The sequence below is a fragment of the Gracilinanus agilis genome, chromosome 5 (genome assembly GCF_016433145.1).
Source record: "Gracilinanus agilis isolate LMUSP501 chromosome 5, AgileGrace, whole genome shotgun sequence".
NCBI lineage: Eukaryota > Metazoa > Chordata > Mammalia > Didelphimorphia > Didelphidae > Gracilinanus > Gracilinanus agilis.
The window spans coordinates 242,535,923-242,556,952 of NC_058134.1; the positions used below are offsets into that span (position 1 = coordinate 242,535,923).

Here is a 21,030-nt window from a genome sequence, read left to right on the forward strand (position 1 = left end):
AGAGAGAGAGAGAGAGAGAGAGGGAGGGAGAGGGAGAGGATCCGATGGGAAAGAAAGTGACATGAGAAAGTGAGAGAGAGAGGGAGACAAAGAGAGAATGGAATAGAGAGAGAAAAGGAACAAAAGAAGTCAGTGTGTTTCGGGGGATCATTCACGGGGCTGGAATCAGAATCTTTCTTCCAAAGAAGTTAAATTGACTCTGACAACTGCCAGACAATCGGAGCTCCCGGTTTTGCCGCCAGGGGATGGCTCTGCTGGAAAGCGCGGGCCCTCGGAGCAGGCTTGTCATTCCCAAGTGAATCATACTTCCCTGAAGAGGCTGCTGCGCCAGAGTAGGTGGTGAGATGAGTGATGAGGGCAGGGCACACCCCACCTCCTGGGGGAGGATGGGAGGAGTCTCTCTGGCCCAGACCCAAAGGGTAGGAGGACTAGACAGAGGTGGCCCAGGACATTTGAGCAGATTCCTCTCTGGTGAGAAAGGCATCTGTGGCATTTTTCTGAGCTCCAGGAGAGGACTGGGCAGATTATTACGCTGCCCTGAGGCCAGATTCCCTGGGGAGCTCTGTATTACAGAGTTAAATGGCTTGGGATAATATATTAATGCCTTGGGCCCTTTCAACCTGTAACTACATAGCTGAAAATACAGGACTCTTTTTTTTTTTTTAAGATGGGGAAAGAAACTGAGGACTAGAGAAATTATGACTTGTCCAAATTATAGTCACTGTCTGAGCTTAGTATTCAAACCCAGGTCCTCTGATTCCAGCTGGTAGACTTTGAGCTGGAAAAGGGCCTGGAGACCACCCAAACAACACCCACCACTTTTTGGTCACCCCATTTTATAGATAGGGAAAATGAGGCCTAGAGAAATTGCAACTTGCCCAAAATTATACAGTCACTGGCAGAACTTAGACCCAGAGGCTATCCAGTCAACACCTGCCCCACAACTTCACCCCACTTTAAAGATGAAGAGATTGAGGCCAGGAAAGGTAAAGTGGCTACCAGGGTCATATGAAAACTCCAGGACTCAAACCCCAGGCTCTTCTTTTTTAACTAGACCTGATGACTATCTCTTTCCTTTGAGCCACAGCTCCCTTCCATCTTTACAAATAATAGAAAAGCGAGGAGTTGCTTTATTTTTAGAAGGTAAAAATAGGAGTGTCAAAGTGCGATAAAAAGCAGCAGAGGAGCCTTTAGCTCTGCCACTCCCTCTGAGGGGGCCAGAGGGCGACCTCAAGCTCTGTAGAGGTTCCGCTGCAGGCAGGGCTGATCCAGAGGTTCCTTTGATTGGAGCCCAGCCGATGGACCATTCCTTCAGTTGTTGGTGGGAGGGGAGGTCATGCACTGAATCCCCAGCTAAATTAGAAGTTCCCCATAATGCAGTGCTCTCCATTTTAAGCACAGAAGGCTGATGAGGGATTGACGCGTGAGATGGGAGAATACATTTACCTCAAAATGTTTAATAAAGGTCTACCATGGAATTCTGGATGGTTTAAAGCTTGGTTTTAGTCCTTGGCAATTCTGAGAAAGACTTAGTCCTGAATCCAGCCTATTTCCTCTTTTGGGGTCTCTGTGGGCATTCTCTGGACTCGAGCCTTTGGGAACATAAAGTGAGTAACAATTTGGAGAACACCCCAACACCCTCAGAGGGACCCCTAGAACCCTGGTGGGCGAAGCAATTAGCCACCCACTAGGGCCCCAACTCTTCAGTCCAATAGGTTTGGGGAAAAAGTCCTGGCGGTGGTACTCTATATTAATTCATTCATTCCATTTCATTTATTCATCTGAATCCCTCTGTTCTCAGGAATAAATATTAGTTATTGTGTTTACTCATCCATAAACTGAGGGGATTAGCCTGGGAGACCTCTGAGATCCCTTCCAGGAAAATCTTATTCTGAGTTTATTGTATCTTTTTTAGACCCTTATCTTACCTTCTATCTTTCGGGAATAAAAGACTCCCACAGGTCCAGGAAAATCTCAGTGGTGGGGCAGCATCAGCAAAATGATTGAGACAAATGAGAGTAATCAGGGTGTCAGCCAGAGCCAGGCATCATAAAGATTGCTCTGGTCAGCTTTTGGGCTGTGTTTATTTTATATGCTTTGAGATCACACATAAAGTTGGCATGGAAATCCATTCTCACCATACATCTTTTCTTAGAGACAATGTGTTAGGTGTGTTTGACGTATCTCTTGGGCTTCAGTGGTGGGAAAGTACAGGCTTTTTCATGGGAGACAATTTCTCCATATTTCATTCATTTTCTTTTATGTGTACTCTACCGAATCAGGAGGGGGGAAACTTGGAGATTGTTCTGGCCTTTTTTTGCAGGCACCTGTGTATGGGAGTGAGAGGCCCAAGTTAGGGTTTTTAAATCTTTAACATTAACTCACTATCTGCTGGTTTGTTGTGAAGTGACTTCTAGAGGAATTTCTGTATTATAACATATAAAGGTGGGGCTTTTCCTAGGAGTTTGTAGGGGGCATGTGAGGGTTCTAGTAATGGCCTATGATGTTCCTCTATATGTTCCTGGGGCTAGATAGAGATATTAATTACAATAATTCCAATAAAAGGGAATGTTAGTGAGAAGAGTCACATAGGGGAATTTGAGTAGAATTACCATCCTTCTGTCACCTGCTGTGCGGGTTCCAGAACTCATGCCAAGCTGTGCAAATGTCATAAGCTTTGATGGCTTCCCACACTATCTTAGAATCAATACTGGGTATTCATTCCAAGGCAGAAGAGCAGTAAGGGCTAGGCAATAGGGGTTAAGTGACTTGCCCAGGATCACCCAGCTAGGAAGTATCTGTGGCCAGATTTGAACCCAGGACCTTCCATCTCTAGGCTTGGCTCTCAATCCACTGAGCCACCTTGCTGACCCCTTGTAACTCTAGCTCCTAACACACTGCTTGGCACATAGTAGACACATGTTTACAGACTGCTGTTTGGGAGGAAAGAAGATAACTTATGCAAAGTGCTTTTTTTTGCAGGGTTTTTTTTTTTGACAATCAATCAATTAGCATTTATTAAAAGTATAAAGTGCTTTGTAAACCTTAAAGCCTATATAAATACTAGCTATTGCTACTAATGAGTTTCATGTTAACTATTGGACTCTGTAGCAGTTACTTTATTTCTTAAACCCTTACTTTCTGACTTAGAATGGATACAAATATCTGTTCCAAGACAGAAGAGTGGTAAGGGCTAGGCAATTGGGATTAAGTGACTTGTGCAGGGTCATACAACTCCAAAGTGTCTGAGGCCACATTTGAACCCAGGATCTCTTGTCTCCAGGCCTGGCACTCTATCCACTGAGCAACCTACCTGCCCCTCATTTGTCTTTTTGTGTTTTAAATCCTTACCTTCAGTCTTATCGATTCCAAGGCAGAAGAGTGGTAAGGGTTAGGCAATAGGGATTAGGTGACTTGCCCAGGATCACACAGCTAGGAAGTATCTGAAGCCAGATTTGAATCCAGAACCTCCCATCTCTGGGCCTGACTCTCAATTGTCTGAGCCATCTAGCTGCCTCCTGCCCTCCACCCCCTGCAGTTGTCTTTTCGTGTCATCCTCACTTACAACTCTGTATCATAGTTTCTCTAGTCCTCTTGTTCCAAGCTTTCTTTGCTCTGTATCAATCCGCCCATAATTTTCTGAATTCCTCATATCTGAAATCCCTCCTAATGTGATAATATTACAGGACATTCTTCTATTACTACCTGCCAAATGATGAATGACCATAATATTGCTTCCAGGTTTTGCTATCGTCAAAAGTTTTGTTCTACTAATGATGGATGGCAGATACACACCCAGAGCTTTAAGGCTTACAATAAATCAATAATAACGGCTAACATTTCCATGGAACTTTAAGGTTTTCAGAGCATTCTACAGATGCTATTCCTTTTGATCTTCACAACAAACCACTGAGGCTATTGCTAGGAGGGCCCCATTTTGGAGATGCTAGGATTATCTCTGGCTTACAGATGAAGAAACTGAGGCTCGGAGGTTGTGACTCACCAGGTTCACTCAACAAATAAGCATTTAAGGCAACATCTGAACTCAGGACTTTTAAATTTTATAGCAGAAGTGTCACACTCTGACATCAAAACTCCCTAGTTAGGTCCCTACCAGATTAAATGTAATTTTAATTTTTAACAAAATAAATAAAAATACAATATGGCATAGATAATGTTGATTTGTCATTTTCTTAGTCAAAATGCAGGGCACAGGCTTCTATTTCAGTTTGATAACACTGATTTAGGGCAAACTCCTCCACTATGGGAAGTGAGGGGACACAGTGGACCAAGATCCATGCCTGTAGTCAGAGAGACTCACCTTCCCGAGTTCGAATCTGGCCTCAGACATTTACTACTAACTGTGTGACCCTGGGCAAGTCCCTTCACCTTGCTTGTTTCAGTTTCCTCAAAAGCAAAATGATCCGGAGAAGGAAATGGAAAACCATTCTGGTGTCAAACCTAGGACCTCAGACTTGTAATAGGTATAGGCTTTAAAAATCTGCTTTCCTACTTTTAAAGCCTATACCTATTACAGACTCCAAGTCCAATGTTCTTTCCTCTTTCCTCTCTAGCCTCCCCACTCTCCCAGGTGCCCTCCCACAGGGTAAATACTATATGTAAATGTCATAATAATTACGATGATGATGATTGGATCTCTAATTTCATTGGCATAAAAAACTCCAAGACATTAGTGCAAGTCAGCACTTGCTCTGTATTTTATCTCGTGGCCCTGAGATTTTAAATGATTCATCAATTGTCACACAGCCAATATGGGTCAGAAGTAGGACTTGAACTCAGATCTATCATGGCTCCAAGAGCTGCTCTCAGAGGTGTGCTGATAAATGTTTAACAACCAGCTCTCTCCATGGGGGAAGAAATGTATCCAGGACATATTTTTAAGTTTGATCTTCAATATTAATATTTTCTCCATCTCTTTCTCACATCTAGGCAATCAATAAAACAAGAAATCAAGCCCTGATTTGTAGTATTTGCCCAATTTTGAGGGACAAATGCTCACATGGAACATTTAATGATAGGTTCTCTTGTGCCAGCATGAGCTGGTTCCATCACATCCAAGTCTGCTCTCTACCTACTGTACTCTTTTTATTTTTTAAACATTTACTTTCTGCCTCAGTAACAACTCTAAAACAGCAGGACAAGAGCTAGGACAGTGATGGTGAAGTTTTTAGAGACTGAGTGCTCAAACTGCAACCCTCACGCCACATGTGAGCCCCATGCCTTACCCCAGACAGGAGAGGGAGGAAGCGTTGCCATTGGGCTGCTGGGCAGAGGGCAGTGGTGGAGAGAGGGGAAGGAGCAGCCCTCTCTGGCAGGTATGCCATAGATTCACCAACATGGGGCTTGACAATCAGGATTAAGTGACTTTCCCAGACACAGGTAGGAAGTATCTGAGGCCAGATATAAACCCAGGACCTCCTAGCTCTAGGCCTGGCTCTCAATTCAGCTGCCTCCTCTAATATTGTTTTAAAATATTACATAATACAGTGCTTTAGGGTAAAAAAAAATTATCTCCCTATACTCATAAGGCTTAGTAGGGTTCCTTCTAGACCAGTGATTCCCAAAGTGGGCACCACCGCCCCCTGGTGGGTGCTGCAGCGATCCAGGGAGGCGGTGATGGCCACAGGTGCATTTGGGGGCGGTGAATAACTGTAAGGGGGTGGTGATAGTATGTGACAGGGGGTGCTAAGTAATATTTTTTCTGGAAAGGGGGTGGTAGGCCAAAAAAGTTTGGGAACCACTGCTCCAGACATTCACTCCTTTGACTGTTCATACGCAAAACCTTAAGAGCCATCAACATGGGCAAAAAACAAAACTTTCGTTACAGTCTCAAAAAAAATTTATCTTATATGCATTATTTAGTTTGATCATTCACAGATGACGATTAATAGCTGTGTGACTTTGGGCAGGTCAGCCTCTCTGGGCCCTGGTGTTCTCATCTGTCAAATGGGGACATCAGATAATCTCAAAGGTGCCTATCATCTCCACATCTAAGGGGGTGTAACTTCCCTGGGGTTATGCATCGAGTGAGGGCTGGATTCAAATACTGATCTCCTGGCTTCAGGTTAGTTACATCACCTGTACCCAGCCCTAGCCCCTCTCCCTCCCTTCCCACCTCCCTTGGATGGTTATAAGACCATGCTGGTGAAGATGTGGCACATGTGCAGAGCCTGCACTGGGAGCTGCCCCATTCCCCCTCTTCCCAGCGCTTGAGGATGGTTTTTTGCATTGCCCTCCCTTCTGTCTAGCAGCTCAAAGCAAGCACTTTCTCCCTCAACTCTCTCCTGTTATCTGGGGGTTCAAAGACAGCTTGAATTTGCCCTCTGGGCACTCAAACTTGGAAAAGGTTCACCATTGCTGTCTAAGGTGTAGATGAAACAGGGCAAACCTTGAAAGCAGTCCCTCAAGGCTAGCCATTATCTACCTAACAAGCTGGCTGTGATGAGAGCATTTTGTAAACTGTAAAATGGACATAAATGCACTCTCACGTATTGTCTAGGGAAATGTGGGGTCTCGCCAGATATTTTAAAGTGTCAACTTGAATACTCCACAGCGCTTCCAGCATCTGAAGCCTATCATCAGCCAGAAAAGTCTTGACACTCTGCAAATGCTCCTGGAGAACACAAGGGAATCCTCAGCTGCTGCTAACATTTCACTCTTTGAGGAGCCAATTAAGAGAAAAGATTTTTCGGGTACTTCTGTCAAGGAGCAGAACCTTCGTAACCATGAGGGAATAGCTCTCAGGCAAGTTTTTAATTTTTCCTCAGGAATCCTTTTTTTAACCCTTACCTTCTGTCTTAGTGTCAAGTCCAAGACAGAAGAGCAGCAAGGGCTAGTCAATCATGGTTAAGTGTCTTGCCCAGGGTCACACAGCTAGGAAGAGTCTAAGACCAGATTTGCACCCAGGTGCTTCCAATTCTAGCCCTGGGGCTCTCTCCAGTGTGCTGTCTAGCTGCCCTGCTCAGGAACTTTTTATTTTATTTATTTTAGATGTCAATGGTAAAGTTCTTATTTTTATAATATTAGAATATAACTCTATTATATTCTAATATTAGAATATAATTGCTGAATAGACTGGATTCAGTGAGTTTTCACTCATCTACCAATCAGGATACTGGGAATAGGTTTTTCAAGATCCAATAAAGAGAATGCTAAGAAAAGGGCTAAACTGCCAGCACAACTTTAGATATGTTAGCTGGCTTCCTTTAAGTGCCAGATAAAATTCCTTTTCTTTTTTTATTAAAAATTATTTTTTATCAATTACATGTAATAACGAATCTCCAGTTATATGATTCAAACTGTCTCCCTCCCTCTCTTCCCTTCCCCCTCCTGGTGCTGGCAGGCAATTCAGTCTGGGTTATATACATATTATTATGGAAAATAGGTTTCCATATTGCTCATTTTTCTAAGTGAGTAATCTTATAAAAACCAAAATTCCAAAACTTAAACCCAAATAAACAAGTGGAAAATTGTATGTTTTCATCTGCATTCTGACTCCAACAGTTCTTTCTCTGGAGGTGGGGAGCATTCTTTGTTATAAGTCCTTCAGAACTCTCCTGGATCATTCTATTCCTGATAGCAGCTGAGTCTTTCACATTTAATCATTCTACAATATTGCAGTTACTGTCTATAATATCCTGTTTCTGCTTATTTCACTCTGCATCAGGTCAAGTAGATCTTTCCAGCTCTTTCTGAAATCATCCAATTCATCATTCCTTTGAGCACAATAGTATACCATCAGCAACAGATACCACAGTTTGTTCAGCCATTCCCCAATCAATGGACACCCCCTCATTTTCCATTTTTTTGCCACCACAAAGAGTGCGGCTATAAATATTTTTGTACAAGTCTTCCCCCCCTGCTTTTTTTTTTTTATCTCTTTGGGGTATAGACCTAGTAGTGGTGTTACTAGATCAAAGGGTATGCATTGGTTTATTTAGGGGCCCTTTAATGATCCATCAGAAGAGTGTGTGAGGCAAGTTTTAGGGAATAGAGACAAGTGCTAAAATCCCATGGATGCTGAAAGGTTCATTGACACCTATGGGGCAAGGCAGGCAAGTCCACCATATTGGCTTTTTAGCATATTTCCATCCTAAAGGGCAGTTTGTAACTTACTTAAGGGAGTTAGTGTGCTTTAGTGAGAAAGATGCTGGATTTGAACATGGGAAAGCAGTGATCCCACATCTGCCATTTACCTAGGCAAGCGAGCGCCCAATCAACAAACATTTATTAAGGATCTACCATGTTCTAGGCACTGGGGAAAAAATAAACAATTCCTGCTCTCAGCAAACTTATATTCTATTGGGGAAGAAGACAACTGGTACAAATATACAAATATATGCAGAATAAATATGAGGGAAGGCCAGGTAGTTGGGGAAGCATGACACCAGTATTTGGGGGAATCAGGAAAAGCATCAGGAAGAAGCTGGTGCTGCAACCGCATCTTGAAGGAAGAAAGGGATTCTGTGTGAAGAGTGAAGAGGGAGTACATTCCAGGCACAGGGGACTGACGGTGAGTCCTCCAACAGACAGACTCAGAGATGGGAGACAGAGAGGCATGTCTGGCTGAACTGGGGTGTGAGGGAAGGACAGAGATGTGGAATGAGCCTGGAAATATGGTTTGGAACCAAAAGAAGGCCTTCAAACATAATTCTCTTCTTTGGGAGTTGAATTCCTCATCTCTAAAATGAGGGAACTGGTGAGGTTAGGGCTTTCCTACCCCTAACTTCTTGACATTCAGTAAACCTCCTCATATCCCGAGTCAACAGGAAAAGAAGTAAATTGTAGACTTTACCATGAATATAGGCAAAAGAAATAAACACAGCAATAATTTTAACAGAATATATAATTATTTACCAAATATTCGCTATGCCTCCCTTAATAAATTTATACCACCTAGATATAAGTAATAAATTAATTTTATAACATGTATATATAATAAATTAATTTTATACTACCTACATATAATCAATAAATTAACTTCCACACATCTATATATAATAAATTAATTTTATATCATCTACATGTTAATAAATTAACATTCTAATATCTAGATTTATAATAAATTAATTTTATGCCACCTAGGTATAATTAATACATTAATTTTATACCACCAACATATTAATAAATTAACTTTCTAATATCTAGATATAATAAATTAATTTTATATCACTTACATATTAATAAATTAACTTTCTAATATCTAGATATAACAAATTAATTTTATACCACCTAGGCATAATGAATAAATCACTTTTACACCCCAGGGTCAAGGATATCAGGCCAAGATGATCTCTTTGGGCAGTGTCCCAGCTACAAGACATTTGGCATTAGAATGTGAGCTCCTTGAAGGTACGAAGCTTGCTTTAGCTTTTGTTTGTATCCTCACTTAACACATTACTTATGGTGCCATATGACTGGCACATAACATGCCTTGGATTATTAGTTAAACGGTTAGGTGGCATCATAGTGCATGGAGTACTGGACCTAATCCAGAAGACTTAAATTCAAATCCAGACTCAGATTCTTATCAGCTGTGTGACCCAGGGCTAGTCTCGTAACTTCTTTCTGGCTCAGTTTCCTCTTTAGTAAAGTGAGGATAACAATAGCACCTACCTCCCAGGGTTGTGATGAGGATCAAGCGAGGAAAATATATGAAAAAAATATATGAAAAGCACTTTAGCAAACCTTAAAGCATTATTGTTGTTGTTAATGGTTGTTGACAGATTGGTCCGATTATGACATTCTTTATGCCAACTTCCTGTACATTTTTCATCACCCTGGAATCTCGTTAAGTCCCCCTTTGAACTTTAAAGATCTTCCCTAGGACTCCCTTGCCAATCTCACTACCCTCACCTCGTTCTCAGCCGGACTCTTCTCAGAGACCACCTTCCATTGCCCCATTTGTTCCCTGCTTCCAAGGCTTCACCAAAGCTGCAACTTGGCCATATTACTTTGGAATATAATCCCCCACCCTGCTTCAGCCAGCTCCACTCTACCAAGCTCTCTTTGGACCGTCATTCTGCACTTCTACCATGGTATTTATTTTTTATTTTTTAAACCCTTACCTTTTGTCTTAGACTCAATACTACATATCAGTTCCAAGGCAGAAGAGCGGTAAAGGCTGGACAATGGGTGACTTGCCCTGAGTTACACAGGAGGATGTCTGAGGCCAGATTGCAGATTTGTACCCAGGACCTCCCATCGCTAGGCCTGGTTCTCTATCTACTAGGCCACCTGGCTGCCCTTATAGCATGATATTTCAAGGATCTGTGATTGTGACTTTGCTAGTCTCTTTACCAATATCAATTTCAACTCTTCTGTGATTTAGGAGAGGGTAGGCTTGAGTTGTTGAGGCTAAAAAGTTCATCATCTTGCAGCCTTCTTCATGAAATACTGAGTCAGGCTGGACCTCGGATAACAGACACCCAATCCATGTGCAGACCTGTATGCTTAAGCATTTCTAGGTTGGTAAAACCTATCAGAACATACAAGCCACGGATTTATCCATAAAGAATCTGGGTAAGATTTTTTTAAAAAAATAAAGAGGAAAGTACCTAAATGTACAAAAATATTCCAGCTGCTCTTTTTGTGATGGCAGAGATTTGGAAACTGAGGAGGTGTCCATCAACTGCGGAATGGCTGAACAAGTTGTGGCATATGGTTATAATGGAATATTATTGTCCTAAAGGAAATGAGGAGCAGGATGATTACAGAAAAACCTGGACAGACTTATATGAACTGATACAAAGTAAAATGAGCAGAACCAAGAGAATACTGTACACAGTAACAGTGATATTGTATGATGATCAATTATGAATGATTTAGCTATTATTTTTTTTTAAACTCTTACCTTCCGTCTTGGAGTCAATACTGTGTATTGGCTCCAAGGCAGAAGAGTGGTAAGGGTAGGCAATGGGGGTCAAGTGACTTTCCCAGGGTCACACAGCTGGGAAGTGTCTGAGGTCAGATTTGAGCCTAGGACTTCCCTTCTCTAGGCCTGGCTCTCAATCCACTAAGTTTCCCAGCTGCCCCCATGACTTAGCTATTCTGAGTAATTCAATGATCCTAACTTATTCCTTTGATGAAAATGCCCATTTCCAAAGAACTGAGGAATCAGAATGCAGATTGAAGCAGACTTTTTTTTTTTTAAACCCTTACTGTGTATTGGTTCTAAGGCAGAAGAGTGGAAAGGGCTAGGTAATGGGGGTCAAGTGACTTGCCCAGGGTCACAGAGCTAGGAAGTGTCTGAGGCCAAATTTGAACCCAGGACCTCCCATCTCTACACCTGGCTCTCAATCCACTGAGCCACCTAACTGTTCCCTTGAAGCATATTTAAAAACAAACAAACTTTGCCAGTTTTTTATCTGTTTTCTTTCTCAACATGGCATTAATATGGAAATATGTTTTGCAAGACTGCATATGTATAATCTCATTTGCAAATCATTTGCCTTCTTAAGAAGAGGTGAAGGGAGAGAGTGTGGAACTCAAACATTTTTAAGTGAGAATATTAAAAATTTTTTTACATGTAATTCAGAAAAAATAAAATATAAAAATTAAAATGATAATAATCTGAGGTTGCCTTCAAGCAATCATAATGGAGTAATGTGGTTAAGAGGATTAAAAAAATTTTTATGGAATACTTCAAGAATTTGCATGTCATCCTTGAACACAGGCCACACTAATCTTCTCTGAATCATTCCAATTTTAGGACGTGTGCTGCCAAAGCAAGCACTTAAGAGGAATTATTTAAAAGCATGGCAGCTATCCAGCCTTTGGAAAATAAGACGGTGTTCAACATTTTTTTGGTTGATGGATGCTAATAGTGGCCCTCATGAAAAAGACTGGCTGGATAGAGCATACCAAGCCAGATTCTTGTTGAGACTGCAAGCTCCTTGAGAGCAAGGACTATCTCTTGCCTTTCTCTGTATCCTCAGCATTTAGCCCATCATCTGACACTTTTGTTGTTTGTTGACTGACTGACTAATTGACTTCTGTGAGAATTTATTTGGCATTTACTATATTAATTCCTACTTATTAGGGGGAATTACTGTGTATTTCTGAGTCTGGGACCTGGGTCGGAGACACCATGTCATCTGCTACTTCCTGCATTTTCTTTGTCCCTTGGAATCCCCAAGAATGTCTTCCTTTTTTACAGAATTTGGTTAATAAATGAAAGAAGCAAAGATTCTTTTCCTGTGAATGTGGCTGTTCACCTGGCAGTGTGGGTAAGGGCTGAGGGTCCGAGGGACCACTTCATAATTAGTCATCACCAATTAAAGATGTCTTGGACAGTCCAGAGAGGGGCCGAATACTGAGCTCCTAACAATCTATTTCTTACACTGCCAAGGGCAGCTCAGCTGGTCCTTGGTTTTTGAGAGACAGCCATGGAGCATCACCTTATTGCTTACGATGCTGGCCTAACCAATAAACCTGATAGAGCCCATAATGCGATATTCTTACCCCCAAATCAGTCGCATTTCAGATTATAGAAGCATTTCCTTATTATTTATTATTGTCATTGAATAACAGTCTCTCCTACTAAGTTTTTTTTCCAATATGACAATTATTTTAGATAAACATTTGGATGAATGTAATGCAGCTTTCCTAATAGAATGAGACACATCAGTGTTTTATTCTGTTTTGAATGGGTTTTGCCAAGTGGCCCAGCACATTAGATCGGATTCAGAAGTCTTGGTGTCAAGTGTCAGCTGTGATACTAGAAGACTGTTTGATTAAGAAAGTCATTTTTTGTCACTGAGAGCCTCCATTTCCTCATTATAAGCAGCTAATTGACAAGATGGATAGAGGGACAGAGTCAAAGTTAGGAAGACCTGAATTCAAATCCTGGCTTAGACACTAAGCTGGCGGACTGAACAAATCTCTTAACTCCTGTCATTCTTATTTTCTTCATCTGTTAAATGGAAATAATAATGATGTGTACCTCACAGGGTTATTGTGAGGCTGGAGTGAGGGAATAAGAATTTATATAACATCCACTACTCTGCTAAGTACTTTACTAAGATTATCTCATTTGATCCGCACAACTCTGGGAGGTAGGTGCTCTTATTTTCATTTTACAGTTGGGGAAACTGAGGCAGAGGTCAAGCAATGCACAGGGTCACACAGCTACTAAATGTCTAAGGCTAGATTTGAATTCTGGTCTTGCTGATTCCAAGCCCAGCATTCTACCCACTGCAAATGAGCAAATATGTTTCAAATTTTAAAGCATTACCAAAGTGCTAAAACCTTCCAGATCTCTCCACTGAGGGTGAACCAGCCTGGCCAATCAGTCACATCACTAGCTGACTGGCTGGCTGGGCAGCCCATAAAACAGAAACAGACAAGCATGGAAGGGAGCAGCCTGCCTCCTACAGTGAAATCTCAGATCTCTGCACTCATTGGTTGATTTGAACACTTGAACATTGAGACAATGTGGAGGACTTCACAGGTCTGTGGGGACAAAAGCCTTCGTAGCTTTTTTTTTTTTAACCTGAACAATGCTATATAAATACGAGTTATCATTTTTCTCATTGAGAGGCAGTGTGGCTAAGTGGATAGGGAGCTGGCTTCAGAATTGGGACAAGCTTGACCTTCAAGACCCATTCGAATTGCCTGATCTTGGGCAAGTCACTAAGTCTGGAAGAGCTGCTGTTCTGCATCAAAGGAGAGAGGTTCATCACTGGGAGTTCCCATACCAATCCAGTTGTAGATCTGGACCCAGAGACATTTGTGAGAGACAGCCATGGGGCAGTGGACAGGGAAGTAGCCTTGGCATTAGGAAGATCTGGGTTCAAAACTTACCTCTCTGTTGGCAGTGTAACCCTGGGCAAGTCGCAATCTCAGTGATCCCAGGCATCTCTCTAAGATTATAAAATGCCAAGCAGTGGCCAATCAGTATCAGGAGATCGAGTTTCCTCCCCAGGAAGCTAACTCCTTATGTCAATGAAAGTGCAAGTCTATGACCAAAATTGTTATGATTCCTTACAATCTTCTGCTGCAATCTTACCCTCATGTTTCAGCACAGGACTTTACAAACAGCAATGGCTTTGGAAACTGAGGACCTAGGTTTGAATCTTGACTTGGCCAATTATTGTCACTTAAAAAAAAGTGCTGGGACAGCTAGGTGGGACAGTGGATAGAGTGCCAGGCCTGGAGTCAGGAGAACCTGAGATCAAATCTGTCCTCAGACACTTCCTAACTGTGTGACACTGGGCAAGTCACTTACTCCCAATCACCTAGCGCCTGACTTGGAACTGATACTTAGCATCATTTCTAAAACAGAAGGTAAAGGGTTAAAAGAAGTCAATTTGGAGAGAATTAACCTCATTTGCCTAGCCCATGCCCTTCTGTGTTAAATTTGTTATTGAGACAGAAAGTAAGGATTTAAAAAAGAGAGAGAGAAAAGAAGGGAGGGAGAGAGGAAGGAAGGAGAGGGGGAAAGAAGCAAGGAAGGAAGAAGAGAGAGAAGGAAGGAAGCAAGGAAAGAGGGAAGAAAGGAAGGAAGGAAGAAGGGAAGGAAGCAAGCAAGCAAGAAAGGAAGGAAGGAGGGAAGAAGGGAAGGAAGGAAGGAAGGAGGGAAGAAGGGAAGGAAGGAAGGAAGGAGGGAGGGAGGGAAGGCAGGGAGGAAAGGAAAGAAGGCAGGAAGGAGGGAAGGAAGGAAAAAAAGAAGGAAGGAAGGAAGCAAGGAAGGAAGGAAGAGATGGAGGGAGGGAGCCAAATTGCATTGGTAGAGAAGATTTCTCTACATCAGTGAAATCAGAGGTTTGACCCTCTTCATTATGTTTATAGAGAACTTAAAGATTTATGAAGGCCTCCCTTGTGGGGAAGGTGAGGTAGTAGAATGGAAAGAATACTGGTTTCAGAGTCAGAGAACTTGGGTTCAAAGTCCATCCCTTTCCCCTTACTACGTGCACAACTTGGGGCAGTCACAAAACCTGCTTCTGCCTTGATTTCCTCATCTTTAAAAAAAGAGAGAGTTGGCCTTTAAGGTTGTTTCCAGTTTTAAATCATAATCTTATGGCTGCTTCATGCCTCAGTTTCCTCATCTGTAAATAGAAATGGTTGGATGTTAAGGTCCTCCCCAAGTATAAATCTAGGCTCCCAGGACCCCATGATAATGTTGGGGGTTGACCCCTGGGTTCCTGAGGACTGTGCCAGCAGGGCGTAAGCTCTAGCATATTCTCTGATGCTGGAAAGGCTTCAAATCCAAGGCCCTGCAGGGCTGGGATGCCTATCTGGGCTTCCAGCACCACCCCAGCTAAGTTTAGAGAGGCTCCCCGTGGAAGTTGGCAGTTGGAAAATGATTTTTTTTTTTTTTTGCCACAGCAATTCCCAAAGAAGGTCTTCCAAGGCACTGGGCTCAGCATGGCAGGATGGGGCAAGCGCCCACTCATGAAACCATGGATCCTTGGTCTATCTGGGTGTGATGATGATAGTTATTAACTGGGGGAGGGAGAATACCAGAGTTTAAATGATGTTCCTAAAAAACCACAGGAGGAATGCTTTTAATTTATCTTGTTGGGTAGACTTTGAAGATTTGCTGTTTCCCAGAATCCTGGAGATCCTGCAGTTGGAGGAATTTGGTCTCAGCTCATTTTTGCACTTCAATGAGTCTGTGATCTGGCCCATGTGCAGAGTCTATGCATTTTCCCATGTAGGTTAGGGGCATCCTCTTGGGTTTATCTAAAGGCAGCTCTTAGGAAGGCACGATTTCTGAAGTCTTGCCCACCTAAACATTGCTGGTCTGGGCCAGCTAGGGGGCACGGTGGATAAAGCCAGGCCTGGAGTCAGGAAGGCTCACCTTGGTTTTTCTTAAACCCTAACCTTCTCTGTCTTAGAATTGATGCTGACTATTGGTTCCAAGATAGAACAGCAAGAAGGGTTGGGCAACTGGGGTTAAGTGACTGGCCAGGGTTACATAGCTAGGAAGTGTCTGAGGCCAGATCTGAACCCGGGATCTCCTGTCCCCAGGCCTGGTGCTCTATCTACTGGGTTAACTAGATGCCCCAGGAAGGCTCATCTTCATGAGTTCAAAATCTGGCCTCAGATAGCTGTGTGATCCTGGACAAGTCACTTAACCTCTTGTTTACCTTAACCGCTGGAGAAGGAAAGCCCAAACTAATATCTGTGCCAAGACAATGGCCCATGGAATCACCAAGAGTGAGACACAACTGATCAATAGCAGAGGCCCCTTCCATCTCCAGATCTACAATCCATCATCATTGACCAGATGAAGAATGGAAAAGTTGTTGTTGTGTCTGTGTCACAGATCTTGACATGCTGCACCAAGAGGCAGAGCAGCTCAGTGGATAGAAAGCCAGGTCTGGAAACAGGAGGTCCTGAGTTCAAATCTGATCTCAGATACTTCCTAGCTATGTGACCCTGAGCAAGTCACTTTAGTCCAACTGGCCAGCCCTTACTGCTCTTTTGCCTTGAATCCAATGCTTAGTATCAATTCTAAGGCAAGGTGAGGAGATAGAGACAGAGACAGAGACAGAGACAGAGAGACAGAGAGAGACAGTCAGAGACAGAGAGAGACAGAGAAAGAGAGACGGGGGAGGGGGGTAGAGAAACTGAACCAGGGGACAGAGAAGTACACGATTTGGAGGGCCCTGAGGGGTTGATTCTCAAGGAGAATGTGAAGGAGGGGGAGAGGTGTGAAGGATGCCAAATGTTTGGGGGGAATCTTGTGATTTTATCACCAAAAAATGATAATGAAAATATCAGTAAGTACTAAGCCACAGGCCAGCTTTTCCATCACCTCTCTAAAGGCATCATGGGAATCTCCTACACATGCATTAAGGTCATCTCGGAGGAGGCCTGAGAGGAGAGCATGCAGGTTTCTGCCAATGATACTGATCCCATGATCTTTGCTATTTGAGAGGAGACCACATCTCCTTACTCTTACCCCCCAGTATCCCAGTTTCAGGGAATTCAGTCTCCTTTATCAGGAGAGTATTTTCCTGTTGTAATCTACAGTAAAGTGGGATTCGAATGGAAGTTAATTTTACATAGGCAAATTTATAATTTATAAAGAAACAGAATCAGGAAGTAAAATGGTGGAAAAAGATTCTAAGCTCAGGTTACTCTCTCTCAACGATCCCAGTTCTGGCTCCAGAATCTTATCTCCATCTGCCTCCTGGACATTTCCATTTGGATGTCCTCACTATCACTTTACAAACCATTTTGAAACCCAAATACATCATCTTCCCTGTCCAAACCGGACGCCCCGCTCCCTCTGACATCACGGCCATCTTTGACTTCTCCTTGAGGCCATTGGTCCAGCCAGTCACCGAGTCTTGTTTTTGGAGTGTTCCCGGCAGCTATTTCTTTTCCATCCTGACAGTCACCACCCCGGTCTAAACCCTTGTCATATCACTAAGTATCCTGGGAGCTATATCAGTCCTTTGAGGTATATTTCCACTACGAAGCCTGTCTTGGCTCTTCTGTTTTGTACAGATCTTGTTCTTAACCCAATTCAACACACATTTATGAAACAGAGATTAAGTATAGGGAGTCATTTATGGTAGGTAAAGGATGAAAGGACGGAGAAAACAAAGGTTCGAGCTGCCATGTTAGGCACTGGAGACAAAGAGACTAAAGTGAATCACCCCCCACCCTGCGGATGCTCAAAATCGGCTTCACTGTAAAGATACAAACAGTACACAGACAGACATATTACAAAGCAGGGAATGGTGTGGCCAAAGGACTTGGCCACGCTAGGTTTATTTGGGAGCGAGCAATCACTAAAAAGTAGGGGGCTCGGGGGAAGGTTTCATGGGGAAGGCCCCTAGGCTGAGCCCTGAAGGAAGATAAGGAACAGGAAAGACAAAGCTGAGGGGGAAGTGTTTTCCAGGCATGTAAGAAGGCACAGATCTAGAGGATGGCACGGCCAGTACAGGCAATAGCTAGCTGCTAGTTCAGTTTGCCTGGAATGAATCGACGTGAAGGGAAGAAAGGTGAAGGGGTAGATTGCAGGTAGATTGGGCAGTCGAAGGTATTTATTTGTATTTTACTCTAGAGGCAAAGGGGAGCCAGGGAAAGTTTTTGATCAGGGAAATGCCATGTTTCAGATGCACGTCTTCGGTGAATTATTTGATCCTCTTTGTGAAACATGGAAAAGATTGACTAGAGTCAGAGAAACCACCAACAGGCTCTCTAAGTGAACAGGGATAAAGGCTTGAGCTAGGCTACTGGCCTAGCTCATTGGAGAGAAGAGACAAATGAAAGAGGGAGTGTTGACTGCACTTGACAACTAATGAATTATGGGAGGGGGGAGAGGGGTGGGAGAGACCTTGAAACTGGTGACTAGGCGATGACTGAGAGTGGTCCCTACTTGCACCCCCAGAGAAATGGGTAAATTCGAAGAAGGAATGGGATGGGGGAAAGGTGATGTTCAGTTTTAGACATGGTCAGCTTGATTTCCCAGTGGGACACTGGTATAGATCTCAAAGGCTCCTTGCAGATGCTGGATTGAAGTTAAAGATAATGGATTAGGACTGAACCCAGTAGAATCTGACCAAGACATTCCAAGACCCTTCAAGTGAGCTGAAAATTACACTATAGCAAAGAGCATTATTCATTCATCCATTTATTTATTTATCTGTTTGTTCATTCATTCATTCATTTATTTATTTGTTCATTCATTCATTCATTCATTCATTCATTTGTTTATTTATTTATTTGTTTTTAAGCCCTTAACTTCTATATATTGGCTCCTAGGTGGAAGAGTGGTAAGGGCTAGGCAATGGGGGTCAAGTGACTTGCCCAGGGTCACACAGCTGGGAAGTGTCTGAGGCTGGATTTGAACCCAGTACCTCCCGTCTCTAGGCCTGACTCTCAATTCACGGAGCTACCCAGCTGCCCCCAAACAACATTATTTAATAAGTATTTATGACTTTTCTTAAGGACTTATCATAACTACCAGCATCACTACTTGGGGGTCATTCTTTTTCTTGTAAACCCTTATCCTCTGACTTGGAATCAATAGTATTGATTCCAAGCAGAAGAGCTGTAAGGGTTAGACAACTGGGGTTAATGACTTGCCCAGAGGCACACGGTTAGGAAGTGTCTGAGAACACATTTGAACTCAGGACCTCCTGCCTCCAGGCCTGGCACTCTCTCCACTGAGCCATCCAGCTGCCTCTAGGGCCATTATTAATAAATAACTAGATGGCGCAATGAAACAGAGAAGCACTGCTGTAATGTGGACACAACTCGTTACGAGTGAGAACTCCTGACAAACCCGGATGCAGGAGCTGATGTTGGGCACAAAACTGTAATGACTCACATGAATGCTTCTCAGAGAGAGAATGAGCACAATTGGGAAAGCTGCTTCGAGACTTTATCATGCTTGGGGAAACGGCACCGATTTGGCATGTAATTAGATATTTTTATTTTGCATATTTTTCTGCCTTTATTTTTTTGGTTGCACTTTGCATATACCTGAATTCATGTACGTTGAGTTTGAGTAAAACAAGGTTCTACTGTATAGATTTGGGTGGCCTCCATACGGTAGCCACAGTTGCCAATGAGATTATTAAGGAAAGAATAGAGAAGAAATGTGGGATCACGGCAGAGCCTTGAGAGCTATCCATAAAGGAAGCCCAAGCAACTCCCAAATGGGTAAGAGGAGAACCAGAAGAGAGCAATGCCAGAGAAGCCAAGGTAGGAAATGATATCAAGAATGGGGGCAGGCAAGAGTGTCCAAAAAAAGGCGGGGGGAGTGAGGACCAAGAAAGGCAATCTACTTTAGCAATTACCTTGGAGAAAGGGATCTTATTAGAACCAATTAGTAGGTCAATAAGGAGATAACAAGGGGGTAAGGAAGAAGTCAGAAGGGTTGTAGAAATGGAGATGGCCCCCACTGACTCTTATCATGCTTCAGTGACTATTAGCAAAAGGCATGTGAGTATTAGGGCATAGAGCTGTGTCCACTGCAGATCCTTGTGTCTTCTTGAAGGATCCCTTATAAGGCTTACATTCTGGTTGATCACCAAGCCTTTGGTTCCCCTATGTCAGTGATGGCGAATCTTTTAGAGACTGAGTCCCCAAACAACAACCCTCATGCTGCATGAGCCTCCCAGACAGGGGAGGGAGAGAGCACTTCTACTGGGCTGCTGGGCAGAGGGGCAGGTAAGGAGAGAAATATCCTCAGGCACACGTGGAGAAAGGGAAGGGAGGCAGCTCCTGAAGCACATTCTGGCATACATGCCATAGGTTCACCAACATGGCGCTGTGTGCATATTTGGTACAGGCAAGTAACCTGAGCATCCATGGTAGGTGCATCCAGGGGCAGCTAGGTGGCACAGTGGATAAAGTGCCAAGTCAGGAGTCAGGAGGACCTGGATTCAAATCTGGCCTCCAACATTTCCTAGCTGTGTGATCCTTAGCAAGTCTTTCAACCCTGTTTGCTTAGCCCTGATCCTTCTGTCTTAGTTATTACTATGACAGAAAGGAAGGGGTTAAAAAAAACCCAGGAGATACATCCTTATGTGAAATGATCTCAAAATATTCCATTTAGCACAGACTTTTGCAAGAGACTCTTAAAATGGAATGTTATAAGAAAAAAGTCCCCATACACTCCAAAATATTTACAGCAGCACTTTTTGGGAGAGCTAAGAATGGGAAACAAAGTAGATGCCCATCAACTAGGGAACAGATAAACAAATTATGGGACAAATATGATGGGATATTCTTATGCTATAAGAAATGATATATGTGGGGCAGCTTAAGTGGCTCAGTGCATAAAGTCAGGCCTAGAGATGGGAAGTCCTGGGTTCAAATCCAACCTCGGACATTTTCTAGCTGTGCAACCCCAGGCAAGTCACTTAACCCCCATTCCCTAGTTCTTACAACTCTTTTGTCTTGGAACTAATACTTAGTATCGATTCCAGGCTGGAAGGTAAGAGTTTACAAAAAAGAAAGAAAGAAATGACATATGTGATGAAGCATGGAAGGACCTATAAATCCTGATACAGAGTAATGTGAGCAGGGCCAAGAAAACAC

The 21,030-nt window shown here is 42.9% G+C and overlaps 1 non-coding gene across 1 annotated transcript; it reads right to left on the minus strand.

Moving 5' to 3' along the window:
• Nucleotides 1-11,643: 11,643 nt before the first annotated feature.
• LOC123250770 lies at nucleotides 11,644-11,755 on the minus strand. The gene has a single exon (XR_006506413.1). It is a non-coding gene; the product is annotated as a U6 spliceosomal RNA (small nuclear RNA).
• Between the last annotated feature and the right edge of the window lie 9,275 nt (nucleotides 11,756-21,030).